Source organism: Oncorhynchus gorbuscha, linkage group LG17, assembly GCF_021184085.1.
Source record: "Oncorhynchus gorbuscha isolate QuinsamMale2020 ecotype Even-year linkage group LG17, OgorEven_v1.0, whole genome shotgun sequence".
NCBI classification, from domain to species: domain Eukaryota; kingdom Metazoa; phylum Chordata; class Actinopteri; order Salmoniformes; family Salmonidae; genus Oncorhynchus; species Oncorhynchus gorbuscha.
Genome location: NC_060189.1, coordinates 27,934,531 through 27,951,608, shown reverse-complemented (window position 1 = coordinate 27,951,608; position 17,078 = coordinate 27,934,531). Strand labels below are relative to the sequence as shown.

Here is a 17,078-nt window from a genome sequence, read left to right as displayed (position 1 = left end):
GGATTTTGATGTCCAGACCACCTAACTACAGGAGACAGAACTGATGTTTAGCTTAACACAGCTATGTCGCCCAATACATTGTACAAGCTTGTATTTTTATGCATTTGTGAATAGTGTTATGTTTGTCACGGGGGAAATGTTCACTAGTTTCCACTCTTTTTGATAGTCTTTGTGGTGATAACATCTGGAACTCTTTACCTTGGTTCCTCCCTGTGATAGAAGACATTAATTTTGTAGAGTGTTCAGAGTTTATCCAGGAGGGTGATGTTGCCATTATCTTCCTGGGTTATGACTTATGATGCCAGTCAAGGTGCAGCAGGGTTCCCAAACACAGACTCGCTATGGAGTCATTTGCCACTCCAAGGACCTAGGCCAGCGCTTTGGCACAATGGTCTCCTGATCTATGTAATGCACCCCACCCCTGAGCTGTGGACCCTCAACCTGCCCCATACACAATAGACATTGCCAACATTATCATGATGCTGGAGCTCAAGCCTGGCTCTGTCGTTTGTGAAACCGGTGAGAGGGACAAAACCTGCTGATTTCCAACTTTGTGTAAGCTACTTTATCTGAGGACATAAATAATTTGAAACTTTCCCAACGTCACTGTTTCACAGAATAACTGCTTAGCATATGACATACAGTATGGATTGCATGTTTCATGTCCCTGTAGGAGAGGGTCACAGAAAGAAGACCTGGAGGAGGAATGTGTCATAGGCTAGTGGGAAACCACGCACTCAACAACAAAAGGCTAAATGTGACACCAATGATTCTTGTAACAGAGGGGCCAGTTAGTGAAAGCTCTCGAGCTAAGTGGTGGGAACAACATCACACTTGGCTTTTGATGACTCATGTCAAGTTGTCATGATTATCTACCTTTGAAGAAAGCTGCTGATGTCTGTTTTCACTGGGACACACCGTGTGGAGTTTTAAATCCCATTTCTTAGACTTCGAGTGCCCACAGGTATCAAATTCTACTTCAGCTTTCTCTCTTGACAAGTTCAGTAAAGCGGTCAGTCATGAGAATGATCTGAACTAGACGTGAGATGGAACACCACAGTAGTACCATCTAGAAATCTCCCCCGGTAAGGAGTGTCCACCGGTTGAATTAATTTCAGAAGAAAAATGATTGTGTGTGGGTGGTTAATGGATGGCTGCTGCAGCCTTGGCTGTGTGTACGTGCTTGGCTAGGAGTGTCTGGAGGCAGACTGCTGCTCTTGCTGCAGTGCTTCATCATGCTTTACTGCTGTTCTGTTCCTTCCCAGTCGGGCAGGTTATTGATGGAACATCGGTAAACGTGTGTGCCGACTCAAAACGGCGTATCTATGAACAACCTGTTTGCTCATCCCCCACTCTCCCTCCCTGGCATAATGGGGAGCCGCAACATGTTCTGCAGTGTTGCAATGAGCTTATCTGCCGATAAGCACTTCTTAATATCAGGGTTGACTTATTTTGTCTTGAGTGACTTTGGGACTGAGCAATGTAAACAGGCAGTGATAGGTGATTATCAGTTGCCTGTTCTGTGTGCACCATGTGTTGTAGGGAGAATTCAGTCACTAGAGGAGTCACCTTGCGGTTCAGCAGGCTAGCACAAGGTCTCCTGTTATGTTCTGCTGCCTCTCATGTTTAATTTCTTCCCTCTTTGCTGCCCGCTGACCAGGCTCCATCCTGCTGCCAGGATTACATGCTGACTAGACTGGGTGCGCTGTCAAAGCATTAAACATTCATGGCAATTTAGCTAGCTAACTCATTTGTCCTGAGATATAAAAAGAAAGTAACTCTTGAATGATTAGGTGTCCTAAAACCTTTGACCGGTAGTGTGTGTGTGATTATTTGATATATATATATTTTTTTACAGTGGAATATGTAAGTAATGTGTCCTCAGTGCACTCCATGCTTAGGCCTCCACGTGTACCCTGAGGGAATGTTCCTGCTTGATATTAACATGGAAGGTGACTGGATGTTTTGCATATTTGCGATTTGAAGCTATCCCCATAGTGCTTAAGGATTGTCATAGTAGAACATCACACACACTGGAGCAGAGTTGTGAATGAAATTGGGGAGTAAACTGCAAAGCCTGGGAAATGGCTTACCATGCAGTAACACTACCCACACATAGCATCCGATTACATGCAGTAAGTAGTTACCAGGCACTTGTCTGTGCCCCTGGCTCTGATGTCCGTCATCCGGTCGGTCAAACGACGTGGCGTTTAGCAAGTCAATGTGCCGCTGTGGGGTAAACATTGCACCCATTGTTGCCATGAGAACAAAAGCAGCAGTGATGCAATGGGAGGAGAAAAGGGTCACTGTAGCCCATCACCATGTCCCCCTGCACTAACCACGTGTCACAAGATCGCTTCAGACGCAATCAGACAACAGCAAGTATTGTTGTGGTCATATAGTATGATGTACAGTCCAATATTTGATTACTATTTTGATGTTTGCACAACTACACAAACTCGTAAAGTACTGTACATCAGACACATTTATGGAATATGACATAACTGGTATTGATCTGTTTGACATTTCTCGTTGTGAAAACGCCAGCCATCTATGACACTACCACTGCCACTCGTCGCATACCCTTTCTTAACCCATTCCCTGTTTGTTTTGTTGTGGTTGTAGGTATGGGCAGCAGGTCTCTGTCCCACGCCATCCTGCGCCCACAGGCCACCTGCACACTGGAGTTCCACCAGCAGCATGCTGAGAAGGTGGCGGAGTTCAGAGAGCCCCACGTAACCAGGACATCTGCAAGGAGGGTGGCATCCCCTCTCCCTGGGAGGCCGTCCAACATGCCAAGATTGCCACGAGGAGGCAGGGTAAGACACAAGGTTGTGTGTGGAGAAAGCCAAAAACTTGGTCCCAATAACATTACTTTGGCCTGTCCACTCGGAAATCCCAGCAAGCCTTTGTACCCTGGCGGTGCAGTGCACTCTTCCATATTGTATTTTGATCTGGGTCTGCAGAGTGCTTATTAAATGGGTCCTTGGCTCGCATGTGTTCCTCCCTGTTTGTTTCTGTTTGTTTCTTTCATGTCACACGGATGCAGAATAAAGTGACCTGATTAAAGTGCATGCAGTGTTCTCCGTGCAGACCACGACCCATGGTGTAGTGGGGGCAAGCCTGGGCAAGTTTGTGGCTTAGTTGGGTGGTCAGTTTCTGCGAGCGTGTGTGTTCGTGGGCTAAAGGTGGGACATGGATAGAATACATCAGGGCTATTATTCACATAACCCTAGTTTAGTACAGTTACTTACTTTGGATCACTGGTTTATGAACTGCTTTGTAAACGATTGAGTTGCTTTTTATAATCCTGAGGACCATGAACTGATCATCTTATGGACTAGCATCAATGCAAAGACTCCAGCACCCTTTCCTACATTTTCTCCTGCAGTAGTTGTTTCACTCCTCCCTTTTATGGTTTCACTTCTGCATATTCCTCTTTAGCTATCTGACTCCCCCTTACACACACAGCCAGATATCTGGATATAGAATTAGTCCCATGACCATACAGGGTTATGTGCTGTAGGGAGAGGTTGCATGAAGTCTCCTTTAGGCAAGGCACCATTTATTTCCCTCTGTTCCAGTCTTAGAGACTTGAGTCTGGCCGGTAGCCTGACGGGTAGGAGCATTAGGCCTGTAACCAAAAGGTTGCTGGATCGAATCCCTGAGCTGACCAGGTAAAAATATGTCGTTCTGCCTTTTCCCCGGGTGCCGTTGATGTCGATTTAAGGCAGCCCCCCGCACCTCTTTCATTCAAAAGGGTTGGGTTAAATGTGGAAGACACATTTCAGTTGAATGTATTCAGTTGTATAACTATGTATCCCCCTTTCCCCATCTCGCTCTCATTCACTCTAGAGGACTGAACACTATGGAGCTGTGTCTCTGTGCTTCAGCCGAGGGTGTCCAGCAGTTGACAAGTCAATTATACTGCCCCTGTGAGCTTCACATGCTCCTGCACAGAGCTTGTATAACCACTAATAATAATAAAAGTGTTTTTTCCTTTACCCTGCTTTAAATTTGGTCATGCGACGATCTGAGAACCAGGGTAAGGGGCAGAATGTGAAGAATTTCTTTTTTTTTCTCTCACTGTAATTCTTTAAAAAAAAAATGGCCAGTGGCCTGCCCCTTTTTATTTAGAGAAGCTGTGCTCCGAAGACCCTGTATCCTGGCACAGACCCTCCCCCTCTTCCAGGAGACATGGGGCCAATGGGGGATGTCTTTAGAGCTGTCTAGCAGGAGAAAGGCGGCTCTTATTTGTCAATGGAACGTCCGCTATCTAAGAGGGCCCACATTTCCAAGATTAGACAGTTTTTTTTTTTTTGTGAGTGCTTGTCTAATATATTACCTTCTACTTTGGGGTGTGTGTTTGGCATTTAATAGTAAATGTCTGCTTGTGTTGCTTGTTTTATTTGTATGGCAAAAAAGCCACCTCACTGTTCCTACACTGTTAATTCTAAAATCAAGTCTTCTCACAGTGAGACCTAGGCTTCTGTAATAGGCGTGTGATTTAGGCTGCATGCTTTACTCAGTCTCTCCAGGTTAATGAAGATATCTTGGCAAGCTGCTCTCATACCCTGCTGTGGGGCTTGTATTTAGAGGGAAATCCTTTGCAGTTTGCACACATTCTTGGATGTTAGTTAATGATGTGTGTAGGCTTTCTCTGGATGCATTATCTCAGTGGAAACGCATGCATAGTCTTGTGCGTTTGATTCTACTCATGTATTCATACACACGTTCTGCCTCGGCTCTTTCAGTCCCGTGAAGTTCAACACTGGTCCTGTCACTGCTTCCTTGTCACCATAGAAACACACACACACACACATTCTTCTCCCTGGAGCCTGAGTGTTGCACGTCCAGGTTTTGGCCAGAGGAGGAGGTGATCCTGGGTTAAGTGGATCTGCTGTGATCCTGGTAAACTAAACTCATGAGCAGTGGTGGAAAAAGTACCCAACTGTCATACTTGAGTAAAAGTAAAGATACCTTAACAGAAAATGACTCAAGTAAAAGTCACCCAGTAAAATTCTATTTGAATAAAAGTATTTGGTTGAAAATATACTTAAGTATCAAAAGTAAATAGAATTGCTAAAATGTACTTAAGTATAAATCATTTAAAATTCCTTATTAAGCAAACCATATGGTACCATTTTCTTGTTTTTACATTTACTGAAAGATCGGTTCACACTGAGACATCATTTACAAATAAAGCATGTCGGCTTAGTGAGTCTGCCAGATCAGAGGCAGGAGGGATGACCAGGTGTGTGAATTTCAAATTTCTTCCCCCTGTCCTGCTAAGCATTCAAATTGTAACGAGTACTTTTGGGTGGCAATGAAAATGTAGAGTAAAAAGTACAACATTTTGTTAAGGAAAGTAGTTAAGTTAAAACTATGTTTTACTTAAGTACTTTACACCACTGCTCATGAGTGGCAGACCTGTCCCTCTCTCTCTCCCACTGCGCTTGTTCTGCTCCAACCCCTTTCACTCCATCTGTCCCTACACAACCCTCTTAGCCTGATTTAGATCTGGCCACACAACACACACAATGTCCCTACTTGAAGATGAGACAATTGGCCCAACAGTGTTTGTTACTGACCTCTCTCTGCCTCTGTCAGTATGCACGGCTGCCTGGCCCGTGATATATTTTGACTAGTTGTCAAATACCTTGAACGGTAGCTTTCACACACTCCCTGGATCAGTGTTGTTGACAGCCTGATCACCACTAGCTCCACCTCTTCTGCTTCTCTCAATCAAGGATGGTTGCTTTTAATGTGAGTGTAGTGAAATGCTTGTGTTCCTAGTTCCGTCCGTGCAGTAATATCTAACAATTTCACAACTATCAAATCAAATCAAATCAAATTTTATTTGTCACATACACATGGTTAGCAGATGTTAATGCGAGTGTAGCGAAATGCTTGTGCTTCTAGTTCCGACAATGCAGTGATAACCAACAAGTAATCTAACTAACAATACCAAAACTACTGTCTTATACACAGTGTAAGGGGATAAGGAACATGTACATAAGGATATATGAATGAGTGATGGTACAGAGCAGCATACAGTAGATGGTATCGAGTACAGTATATACATATGAGATGAGTGTGTAGACAAAGTAAACAAAGTGGCATAGTTAAAGTGGCTAGTGATACATGTGTTACATAAGGATGCAGTCGATGTTGTAGAGTACAGTATATACATATGCATATGAGATGAATAATGTAGGGTAAGTAACATTATATAAGGTAGCATTGTTTAAAGTGGCTAGTGATATATTTACATCATTTCCCATCAATTCCCATTATTAAAATGGCTGGAGTTGGGTCAGTGTCAATGACAGTGTGTTGGCAGCAGCCACTCAATGTTAGTGGTGGCTATTTAACAGTCTGATGGCCTTGAGATAGAAGCTGTTTTTCAGTCTCTCGGTCCCAGCTTTGATGCACCTGTACTGACCTCGCCTTCTGGATGATAGCGGGGTGAACAGGCAGTGGTTCGGGTGGTTGATGTCCTTGATGATCTTTATGGCCTTCCTGTAACATCGGGAGGTGTAGGTGTCCTGGAGGGCAGGTAGTTTGCCCCCGGTGATGCGTTGTGCAGTCCTCACTACCCTCTGGAGAGCCTTACGGTTGAGGGCGGAGCAGTTGCCGTACCAGGCGGTGATACAGCCCGCCAGGATGCTCTCGATTGTGCATCTGTAGAAGTTTGAGTGCTTTTGGTGACAAGCCGAATTTCTTCAGCCTCCTGAGGTTGAATAGGCGCTGCTGCGCCTTCTTCACGACGCTGTCAGTGTGAGTGGACCAATTCAGTTTGTCTGTGATGTGTATACCGAGGAACTTAAAACTAGCTACCCTCTCCACTACTGTTCCATCGATGTGGATAGGGGGGTGTTCCCTCTGCTGTTTCCTGAAGTCCACAATCATCTCCTCAGTTTATACACTTTATACACACAAGCGTAGAGGAATTAATATGTACATATAAATATACGGATGAGCGATGGCCGAATGGCATAGGCAAGATGCAGTAGACGGTATATACAGTCGTGGCCAAACGTTTCGAGAATGACACAAATATTAATTTTCAGTCTGCTGACTCAGTTTATATGATGGCAATTTGCATATACTCCAGAATGTTATGAAGAGAGATCAGATGAATTGCAATTAAGTCCCTCTTTGCCATTCAAATCAACTGAATCTACAAAAAAAAACATTTCCACTGCATTTCAGGCCTGCCACAAAAGGACCAGCTGACATCAGTGATTCTCTCGTTAACACAGGTGTGAGTGTTGACTAGGAGAAGGCAGGAGATCACTCTGTCATGCTGATTGAGTTCAAATAACAGACTGGAAGCTTCAAAAGGAGGGTTGTGCTTGGAATCATTATTATTCCTCTGTCAACCATGGTTACCTGCAAGGAAACACATGCCGTCATAATTGCTTTGCACAAAAGGAGCTTCACAGGCAAGGATATTGCTGCCAGTAAGATGGCACCTAAATCAACCATTTCGGCTCATCAAGAACTTCAAGGAGAGCGGTTCAATTGTTGTGAAGATGGCTTCAGGGCACCCAAGAATGTCCAGCAAGCGCCAGAAGCGTCTCCTAAAGTTGCTTCAGATGCGGGATCGGGGCACCACCAGTACAGAGCTTGCTCAGGAATGACAGCAGGCAGGTGTGAGTGCATCTGCACGCACATGAGGCGAAGACTTTTGGAGGATGGCCTGGTGTCAAGAAGGGCAGCAAAGAAGCCACTTCTCTCCAGGAAAAACATCCGGGACAGACTGATATTCTGCAAAAGTACAGGGATTAGACTGCTGAGGACTGGGGTAAAGTCATTTTCTCTGAATCCCCTTTCCGATTTGTTTGGGTCATCTGGAAAAAAGCTTCTCCGGAGAAAACGTAAGCGCTACCATCAGTCCTGTGTCATGCCAACGGTAAAGCATCCTGAGACCATTCATGTGTGGGGTTGCTTCTCAGCCAAGGGAGTGTGCTCACTCACAATTTTGCATAAGAACACAGCCATGAATAAAGAATGGTACCAACACATCCTCCGAGAGCAACTTCTCCCAACCATCCAGGAACAGTTGGTGACGAACAATGCCTTTTCCAGCATGATGAAGCACTTTGCCATAAGGCAAATGTGATAACTAAGTGGCTCGGGGAACAAAACATCGATATTTTGGGTCCATGGCCAGGAAACTCTCCAGACCTTAATCCCATTGGGAATTTGTGGTCAATCCTCCAGAGGCGGGTGGACAAACAAAAACTCACAAATTCTGACAAACTCCCAAGCATTGATTTTGCAAGAATGGGTTGCCATCAGTCAAGATGTGGCCCAGAAGTTAATTGACAGCATGCCAGGTCAGATTGCAGAGGTCTTGAAAAAGAAGGGTCAACACTGCAAATATTGATTCTTTGCATCAACTTCATGTAATTGTCAAAAGCTTTTGACACTTATGAAATGCTTGTAATTATACTTCAGTATTCCATAGTAACAGCTGACAAAAATATCTCAAGACACTGAAGCATCAAACTTTGTGAAAATTGATATTTGTGCCATTCTCAAAACTTTTGGCCACGACTGTACATATGAGATGAGTAATGTAGGGTATGTAAACATTATATAAAGTAGCATTGTTTAAAATGACTAATGATACATTTATTACATCCAATTTTTTTATTATAAAAGTGGCTAGAGATTTGAGTCGGTGAGTTGCTGCTGCCAACATAATGTTAGTGATTGCTGTTTAACAGTGATGGCCTTGAGATAATAGCTGTTTTTCAGTCTCTCTGCCCCAGCTTTGATGCACCTGTACTAGAGGTTGACCGATCATGATTTTTTTTCAACGCCTATACAGATTATTTGAGGACCAAAAAAAGCCGATGCCGATTAATTCATTTGTAATAATGACAATTACAACAATAATGAATGAGCAACAACAGTCCTGTTTCGCGAATGCTCACCGCATCGATTGTATATAACGCAGGACACTCTAGATAAACTAGTAATATCATCAACCATGTGTAGTTAACTAGTGATTATGATTGATTTGATTTTGTTTTTTATAAAATAAGTTTAATGCTAGCTAGCAACTTACCTTGGCTTCTTACTGCATTCGCGTAACAGGCAGGCTCCTCGTGGAGTGCAATGTAAGGCAGGTGGTTAAAGTTGCAAGATTGACAAGGTAAAAATCATCTGTTGTTCTGCCCCTGAACAAGGCAGTTGACCCACCGTTCCTAGGCCATTGAAAATAAGAATGTGTTCTTTAACTGACTTGCCTAGTTAAATAAAGGTGTAAAAAAAAAATAATAATAATTGGCCAAAAATACCAATTTCCGATTGTTATGAAAAATAAATTAATTGGCCATTCCAATTAATCGGTCGACCTCTAGTTTAGTGACCAGAAACACTCGGCTCCTGACTTGGATGTATATATATATATTTTTTTTACATCCATCCACAACAATGTAATCTCAGTTAAGTCTTGCATAATTGGTCAGCTGTTCGATTAAGTACTGGGTCCACATGTATTAAGAGAAGGGATAAAGATGCTAGAATGAGAAGCGTAACCGTAACGAGGAGCTCAACCCTCGCTTTTTGCAAGTTATGGGCCGATTTTTGTCCCTTCCCAAAATTCTAAAGACGCGATACACCTGTGAAAAATAGGGCCTTGTCCAAATAACCAGTGACGAAATGCCCAAGCACCAGAATTATTGCTGCCTGTTACCTATCGGTGCCCATAGTATAAAGACAGATCTTATGATGGCGCCAACAGAGATGGTCGCTTCGCGTTCTTAGGAAACTATGCAGTATTTTGTTTTTATGTATTATTTATTACTGTTACCCCAAGAAATGTTAAGTCTTACTACATACAGCCGGGAAGAACTATTGGGTATAAGAGCAACGTCAACTTACCAACATTGCGACCAGGAATATGGGATCGGATCCCAGTAGGCGACCCAAAACAATGGCGCTGCAGAAAGAGTGGTCTTCTGTTCAGGCTCTGTAGACGGGCACATCGCCCACGAGTATACTACTCGCCAATGTCCAGTCTCTTGACAACAAGGTAGATGAAATTCGAGCCAGGTTTGCCTTCCAGAGAGGCATTAGAGATTAGCAGTGTCCGTTTCACGGAAAACTTATCACGAGTGAGCCATGTATCAGAGTCGGTACAGCCAGCAGGTTTCTTCGCATCGCACCGATAGACACAAACCTCTCTCTGGTAAGAAGGGTGGGGGTGTATACCTTATGATTAACGAGACGTTGTGGGATCATAACATACAGGAACTCAAGTCCTTTTGTTCCCCTGACTTAGAATTCCTTACAAGCAAATGCCAACCGCGTTATCTACCAAGAGAATTCTCTTCGACTATAATCACAGCCGTGTATATCCCCCCCCACGCAGACACCCCGTCTGCCCTGAAAGAACTTCATTGGACTCTATGTAAACTGGAAACCACATATCCCGAGGCTGCATTTATTGTAGCTGGAGATTTTAACAAGGCTAATCTGAAAACAAGGCTCCCTAAATTTTGATCAGCATATCAAATGCACGACCCGGGCTGGCAAAATTCTGGATCATTGCTACTCTAACTTCCGTTACGCATACAAAGCTCGCCCTCCTTTCGGCAAATCTGACCACAACTCCATTTCGTTGCTCCCAGCCTATAGACAGAAACTAAAACCGGAAACGCCCGTGCTCAGGTCTGTTCAATGCTGGTCTGAACAATCTGATTCCACACTTCAAGATTGTGTCGATCACGTGGACTGGGACATGTTCTGGATAACCTCAGACAACCACATTGATGTACACGCAGATTCGGTGAGCGAGTTTATTAGCAAATGCATCGGTAATGTTGTACCAATAGACTATTAAAGCCTTCCCCAACCAGAAACCATGGATTGATAGCAGCATTCGCGCAAAACTGAAAGTGCGAACCACTGCTTTTAATCATGGCAAGACGAACGGAAACATGACCGAATACAAACAGTGTAGCTATTCCCTCCACAAGGCTATCAATCTAGCTAAGTGTCAGTGTAGAGACAAAGTAGAGTCGCATTTCAACAACTCTGACACGAGCCGTATGTGGCAGGGTCTACAGTCAATCACGGATTACAAAAAGAAAACCAGCCTCGTCGCGGACACCCATACCCATGTCTTGCTCCCAGACAAACTAAACAACTTCTTTGAGCACAATAGGGTGCCACTGACACGGCCCGCAACCAAAACCTGCGGGCTCTCCTTCACCGCAGCCAACAGAAGCAAAACATTTAAACGTGTTAAACCTCGCAAGGCTGCCAGCCCAGACGGCATCCCTACCCGCGTCATCAGAGAATGCGCAGACTGCTGGCTGGTGTTTACGGACCTATTCAATCAATCCCTATCCCAGTCTGCTGTTCCCACATGCTTCAAGCGGGCCACCATTGTTCGTGTTCCCAAGAAAGCTAAGGTAACTGAGCTAAACGACTATTGCTCCGTAGCACTTACTTCCGTCATCATGAAGTGCTTTGAGAGACGAGTCAAGGATCATATCACATCCACCCTACCTGACACCCTAGACCCACTCCAATTTGCTTACCGCCCCAATAGGTCCACAGACAGCGCTGTCCCACTGCCCTGACCCATCTGGACAAGAGGAATACCTATGTACGAATGCTGTTCATCAATTACAGCTCAGCATTTAATACTTGGCTTCTTGTATTGAAATCAATACACAAGTATATATTTTTAAACCTGCATATTTAGTTAATATTGCCTGCTAACATGAATTTCTTTAAACGAGAAATTCTCTTGCAACAGAGTCAGGGTATATGCAGCAGTTTGGGCCGCCTGGCTCATTGCGAACTGTGTGAAGACTATTTCTTCTTCAACAAAGACAGCCAACTTCGCCAAACGGGGGATGATTTAACAAAAGCACATTTGCGAAAAAAGCACAATCGTTGCACGACTGTAAACATCAATGCCTTAAAATCAATACACAGATTTTTTTTTTTCACCTGCGTATTTAGCTAAAAGAAATTCAGGTTAGCAGGTCATATTAACCAGATGAAATTGTCACTTCGCTTGCGTTCATTGCACGCAGAGTCAGGGTATATGCAACAGTTTGGGCTGCCTGGCTCGTTGCAAATTAATTTGCCAGAATTTTACGTAATTATGACAACATTGAAGGTTGTGCAATGTAACAGGAATATTTAGACTTATGGGTGCCACCCGAATAAACGTTTTGTTTTCGAGATGATAGTTTCCGGATTCGACCATATTAATGACCTAAAGCTTGTATTTCTGTGTGTTATAATTAAGTCTATGATTTGATAGAGCAGTCTGACTGAGCGATGGTATGCACCAGCAGGCTCGTAAGCATTCATTCAAACAGCACTTTAGTGCTTTTTGCAAGCAACTCTTTACAATGCTTCAAGCATTGCACTGTTTATGACTTCAAGCCTATCAACTCCCGAGATTAGGCTGGTGTAAACGATGTGAAATGACTAGCTAGTTAGCGGGGTGTGCTCTAATAGCGTTTCAAAAGTCACTCGCTCTGAGACTTGGAGTAGTTGTTCCCCTTGCTCTGCATGGGTAATGCTGCTTCGAAGGTGGCTGTTGTCGATGTGTTCCTGGTTCGAGCCCAGGCAGGAGCGAGGAGAGGGACGGAAGCTATACTGTTACACTGGCAATGCTAAAGTGCCTATAAGAACATCCAATAGTCAAAGGTATATGAAATACAAATCGTATAGAGAGTCCTATATTTCCTATAATAACTACAACTTAAAACTTGTTACCTGGGAATATTGAAGACTCATGTTAAAAGGAACCACCAGCTTTTATATGTTATTGTGTTCTGAGCAAAGAACTTAAAACGTTAGCTTTTTTACATGGCACATATTGCACTTTTACTTTCTTCTCCAACACTTTGTTTTTGCATTAAAAAAAAAAATTTGAACATGTTTCATTATTTATTTGAGGCTAAATTGATTTTATTGATGTATTATATTAAGTTTTCATTCAGTATGGTAATTGTCATTATTACAAATAAATGTAATAAATTGGCCGATTTAATCGGTGTCTGCTTTTTTTGGTCCTCCAATAATCTGTATCGGCGTTGAAAAATAATCTTAAACATGGCTAGAGGATTCTCCATTAGGGATGACGTTTACATATAAACTCAGGTCGTTTACATAAAAATTTCCTAGAAGCAAAGTGTGTGAGATTCAAACAGAATAATTGACTCCCTTTTTGTTTATTTGTTTTACCCTTTGTCTCCATCCTGTAATCCCCCTGTCTCATTCTCTCTCTCTCCCTCAGCAGGGGGACGTGTGTGTGTGTGCTCCTTCTCCTCATGTATTGAGCAGGTGCAGAAGACGTGTGAGGCGCTGGCTGATGATGGTTTCGAGGCCATCAGCACTCTGGAGGTTCTGCTGAAGGTGCATGACGTGCGCACCGCCATGCTCCCCCTACCAGACTTTGGTACTGACCGGCCCCTGGAGATCCCCACCGACACCCGGGGACCTCTGTTCTCTAAGACAACTATGCCCCTCAGGGAGATGGCAGGGCACACAGGCTACTTCACCTTTGCCACCAAACCCCGGGTGTAGAGGACTGACTGCTGGAGGTTGTAGATACTGTTGGTCTAGGAGGCTATGTCAGGGGAACTCTAAGATCTAAATACATTGCTGGTGACTTGGGTCCTAACTTGACCTGGGTGGAAAACCTATTTGTTTTGCACTTTGTGTTTGGGAGATGGTGTTTTGTCTCAGCCTCGTTACAGCATCACCCTCTGCAGAATAAGCACCTTTACTATCCTTCCTACTGCCTTGCTTGTACTGTGATATGTTTTCTTTAACTTATGAGGTGCTATTATCTTCATTACTGGACAGAGCTGTGGCTCCAGACCAAAACAGGCAGAGGAATGGCAGCCGTTCAGGCTGGGTGGAGGAGGTGCAGATGTGCTCTACTTCCCTCTCTTCCTCTGTGTGAGGGACTGTAAACCATTTTACTGTAGAAGAAACATACCATTACACAAAGGAACACATCCTCTGCCCAATGATACAGGTCTGCTAATTTAAATAAAAAAATATCAGTGGGAGAACCTAAGGTTTAACACTTTTGATTGATTATTTTCCCCTAACCCTACCACCCCTATTCAAATTGGAGTAAACTAATGGACAATGACACTTAGGCTTCTATTTCCAGCTTAGACATAACTAATGTAAAAAATATATATATATATATATCTCTTTTGTTTTTAGTCCCATCCTTCAACTACCCTCAACCCCAATGTATCTCCGAAGACAGTTTGCAGTTTTGATTTGTATTGCCATATGTTTCAGCTGTGATGTTTCACAAAACTTCAGAACCTTTCTGTTCTCATAGTTTCTACAGATTGTAAATGAAAGATTAGCATTTTTGCTAAGAGTATTATTGATCGATTGACTAGGACTTTTCAAATCACTCAGCAGTGCTATTTGCAGAGTTAGCTCCAGGTAAATGTTTCAATTCTTCAGCCATTCCAGAACCTGTAACTAAAAACAACCTACATATGGACAGTACCAAAACAAATGATCAAATTATTCTCTCTTTGCAGCAACATCTGCAGAGCTGGGACGGTTTTGAATCAAGTGTCATTGTGTATCAGTTCATAAACCATGTGCCATGGAATCGGTACATCAAATCTCTTCACAACTTTTTTGCAAGCTGTATGGCACAGCTGTATATGTTTTGGTCCTTAAATGAAACTTGTATACTTCTTAATTCATCACAATTCTCTTGACTTAATTTAGGTCTTTAATGCAGGGCTGACAGACAAGTTCCTTACTTTCTCCCCCTTCCACTTGCCTCTTCCATTTTTGCGGTAATGCTCCAATTAATTGGTTGTAGTTTTAGATAGAGCAGACATTTCCATATTTCCAGTTGTATTTATATGATTTTCAAAGATTATATATATTTTAAATATTTTTTTTATATCAATTAGTATATTTGAGTTTAACCATAATATTTGTAGGCTTTAGTGAGAGGTCTAATGCTTTAATATTTAATAATTTCTGCCCTTCAAATTCATATTATATAAATCAACCTGTTTTTATTTTCTATGGCTTGCATTGCCAAATAAAATGGTATAAATAACAAGTTGTTAGGTGTAGGCAGGGTCATAAGCAAATGTGTGAACTGGGATATAACTAAAGAATTTCTCCCATAAATAGACAGGTATTTTCCTTTCCATGGTAGCAAGGTCTTATTTTTGGTAACTTTCTCTTAATGTATTGCAGTGCTATCATTTCTTTAGGGATATGAATACGGATTATGTCCACTGTCAGACCATTTTATAGGTACATTTCACAGTAATGTAAAAGTTTTATTTTTGAGTGAACAATACAATAAATTCCAGTCGTACTTTATCATAAGCCTTTTCAAAGTTAGCTATGAGTACCTTATCTCCAAAACTGATTTGAATGAATAATATCGACCATACCTTTTTTTATTATTTGCGCTATGCATTTTGCATCACAACACTGAAGTGTAAGGGAACTCAAATGTTTATTTTACCTTTATTTAACTAGGCAAGTCAGTTAAGAACAAATTCTTATTTACAGCGACGGCCTACCCAGGCCAAACCCTAACGACACTGGGCCAATTGTGCGTCGTCATATGGGACTCTCAATCACAGCCAGTTGTGTTCCAGCCTGGAATCAATCCAGGGTCTTTAGTGACGACTCTAGCGCTGAGATGCAGTGCCTTAGACAGCTGCGCCACTCGGGATCCCAGTGGACTGGTTCTTTATACTCTGCTCAAAACAATAAAGGGAACACTTAAACAACACAATGTAACTCCAAGTCAATCACACTACTGTGAAATCAAACTGTCCACTTAGGAAGCAACACTGATTGACAATAAATTTCACATGCTGTTGTGCAAGTGGAATAGACAACAGGTGGAAATTATAGGCAATTAGCAAGACACCCCCAATAAAGGACTGGTTCTGCAGGTGGTAACCACAGACCACTTCTCAGTTCCTATGCTTCCTGGCTGATGTTTTGGTCACTTGAATGCTGGCGGTGCTTTCACTCTAGAGGTAGCATGAGACGGAGTCTACAACCCACACAAGTGGCTCAGGTAGTGCAGCTCATCCAGGATGGCACATCAATGCGAGCTGTGGCAAGAAGGCTTGCTGTGTCTGTCAGCATAGTGTCCAGAGCATGGAGGCGCTACCAGGAGACAGGCCAGTACATCAGGAGACGTGGAGGAGGCCGTAGGAGGGCAACAACCCAGCAGCAGGACCGCTACCTCCGCCTTTGTGCAAGGAGGAGCACTGCAAGAGCCCTGCAAAATGACCTCCAGCAGGCCACAAATGTGCATGTGTCTGCTCAAACGGTCAGAAACAGACTCCATGAGGGTGGTATGAGGGCCCGACGTCCACAGGTGGTGGTTGTGCTTACAGCCCAACAGCGTGCAGGACGTTTGGCATTTGCCAGAGAACCCCAAGATTGGCAAATTCACCACTGGCGCCCTGTGCTCTTCTCAGATGAAAGCAGGTTCACACTGAGCACATGTGACAGACGTGACAGAGTCTGGAGACGCCGTGGAGAACGTTCTGCCGCCTGCAACATCCTCCAGCATGACCGGCTTGGGGGTGGGTCAGTCATGGTGTGGGGTGGTATTTCTTTGGGGGGGCCGCACAGCCCTCCATGTGCTCGCCAGAGGTAGCCTGACTGCCATTAGGTACCGAGATGAGATCCTCAGACCCCTTGTGAGACCATATGCTGGTGCGGTTGACTCTGGGTTCCTCCTAATGCAAGACAATGCTAGACCTCGTGGCTGGAGTGTGTCAGCAGTTCCTGCAAGAGGAAGGCATTGATGCTATGGACTGGCCCGCCCGTCCCCCAGACCTGAATCCAATTGAGCACATCTGGGACATCATGTCTCGCTCCATCCACCAACGCCATGTTGCACCACATACTGTCCAGGAGTTGGCGGATGCTTTAGTCCAGGTCTGAGAGGAGATCCCTCAGGAGACCATCCGCCACCTCACCAGGAGCATGCCGAGGCGTTGTAGGGAGTTCATACAGGCATGTGGAGGCCACACACACTACTGAGCCTCATT

At 43.6% G+C, this 17,078-nt stretch overlaps 1 pseudogene; it reads left to right on the top strand.

Annotated features, from left to right (window-relative positions):
• The first annotated feature begins 63 nt into the window (after positions 1-63).
• Positions 64-15,448, top strand: LOC124001394 (annotated as a pseudogene).
• Positions 15,449-17,078: the final 1,630 nt, after the last annotated feature.